Genomic DNA, 2,545 nt, shown 5'->3' with positions numbered 1-2,545 from the left:
TAATCCATCTTATCATGTATATTCCTAAATTGCATTATACCAATAGGTGACAAAGCATCATGCAAATCATCATTATTCATGAATTTAGATCCTAGATTATCCACACATTTATGATTTCTTATACAAATCATTTTAAAACGGATCTAGGGTTCTTATTTCACTTTCATTCTTCAAAATGCCCCTTGTTCATCTAAATCATATTTTTAAAACGAGAATCATCTTCAATGTTCATAAAAATCTAGGCTTTGATATACCAACCCCTAATCCTTTCAAACAATATCTATATGAAATGATTTTTGTCAAACATTAACATGTAGCATCACATTCATGATCATTTCACAAGAATATTAACATACGAACATTAATCTTCTAAGCTCATTATTTATCGTTCATCATGCAAGTTTATTTATTATATAAATTATCAACCAAGCTAGCACCTTTAATATTTATTATAATCAAACATGGAGATGGCAAACTAACCGGTTAAATGAGGGTGAAAATGTGTGTAGATGAAGCTCCTAAATGGTGTTACCAGCTGCCGTTGGATGATGATGCTAATGCCGTCGGAAATCTAAAGAGAAGAAGAGGAGTGGGTGTCTTTTTAGGGTTTTTAGAGAGAGAAAGTAGGAGAAAGGGAGAAAGTGAGAGAAGGAATGTTTTTCGGAATTGTTGCCCTAATGATTTGCTGCCAATCCTTCAATATGTCGGCTGAAAGGGGGTTTTATACTCCTTATGAGCATACCACTCACTTAAGTGTGCAACCCATAGGTGTGCGGCCTGTTAGGGTTTCCTGTGGGCTGCTGTTGGGCCAATTCAACAAAGTGTGCGGTCCATGTTCATTCCAAAGGTGCAACCCAATTGTTAGTCGATGGAGTGTGCGGCCAGAGGGCTGTGTACGGGGTTAGAGGAGAGTGTGTGACTAGGCACACTTTCGTGTTTGGTTGGATCATAATTATAATAATAGCATCAACAATAATAAATCACACATTACTCATATAACACATATAATTTATCAATTTAAGCTTGTTTACTAAGTTCACATAATTATAACATATAAGAAACGTGTAGGAAAAACCCGAAGTGTCACAGATATACTTATTACAGTGTTATGAACTGTTGAATGGTGGTTTATAGTGTTATATACTTATTACAGTGTTAGTGTTATGAATTGTTGAATGATGTTTTTGTAGTGTTATATACTTATTACAGTGTTATGAACCGTTAATGAATGATAACTCACAAAATCTTAAAAAAAAACAAATTCGTATTCCTATAATAAAGGGTGGCGGTTACGGAAGGTTATGAATTAATTGAATCAATGACAAAATTACTTGTTTACCATGTTGAATTAATTTAAATTGAGGACACATGTCATCTCCATAATATTTCTCACACTTCTCACACTTTTAACCTTTTTTACAGGATCCTCTAACTATGTATATATATATATATATATATATATATATATATATATATATATATATATATATATATATATATATATATATATATATATATATATATATATATATATATATATATATATATATATATAGGGGAAGGATCCACTAAAAAGTAGATTTTGCCTAAGTAGCCTAAAAAGGATTGTGATGATGTCATGTGGCACTCCATTTAAGTAGGAAGGAAGGACACTCTGGTCCTTATAAATAGGCGTGTGAATGTCACACCCCAACCGATGGCGGAAACATCGGAGTGAGACGAAATAGATTTCTCGAGACTTCATAACACTAACATTTGCGACAAGTTTTTAAATAATGAATTTCATTTCATTTCTAAAAGTCAATTACATGGATTGAAATCAAATACAACAAATTGAAATAAAAGAATTACAATACAATCAATATACAAAATTTAAAATGTGTTTCTAGGCATCCTACTAGGTTCCATGCATCATCAACGTCATCAATAACCTGCAACATGTTTTAAAAGCATAGTTCAATACAACGTATTGGCGAGTACACTTGTTTTAGACACATGGCATAACTATAAAAAGTATTTCTCGATCCAACATAGCAATATGATATACAAGGTTGTCTAGCATGCATAATTAAAAGTCAAACCCAAATGTCCACAAGAATCATCTATATCGCTCGCCACAAAGTGACGAGACTAGTTATGAATAATAAGCATCCCTCAATACCAAAGTGATTGAGACCGTAAAGAATATAACTTCACAAAACCCCGTCGGGTGGTGTGCTACTCTATAGCGCTATAATTGTTAAGGTGGGTTTAGCTAAGTTAATGACAAGTAGCATGCATGAATTCTAGCATGAACCCAAGCATAACAAAAACATATATAACAGATTGAGTGAATAGAGCATATTTGTGTGAATCGTGTATTTTGACAAGTTAAACATGTTGCACCCAATGTGTGTTAAAGCGAAAAAGGGACAAGTGTACTCCCAAAATTGCTAAGTCTTCCGATTATCCATATATTTGACGAGTTAATGAGAATGGGATAATGAATGTGTTCGGTGATGGAGTTTATGGGTCTTTAGACTCGGAATTAGGAATTCAAAGTTGT

The sequence above is a fragment of the Helianthus annuus genome, chromosome 7, assembly GCF_002127325.2.
Source record: "Helianthus annuus cultivar XRQ/B chromosome 7, HanXRQr2.0-SUNRISE, whole genome shotgun sequence".
NCBI lineage: Eukaryota > Viridiplantae > Streptophyta > Magnoliopsida > Asterales > Asteraceae > Helianthus > Helianthus annuus.
Note: the sequence above shows the minus strand (reverse complement) of the source record.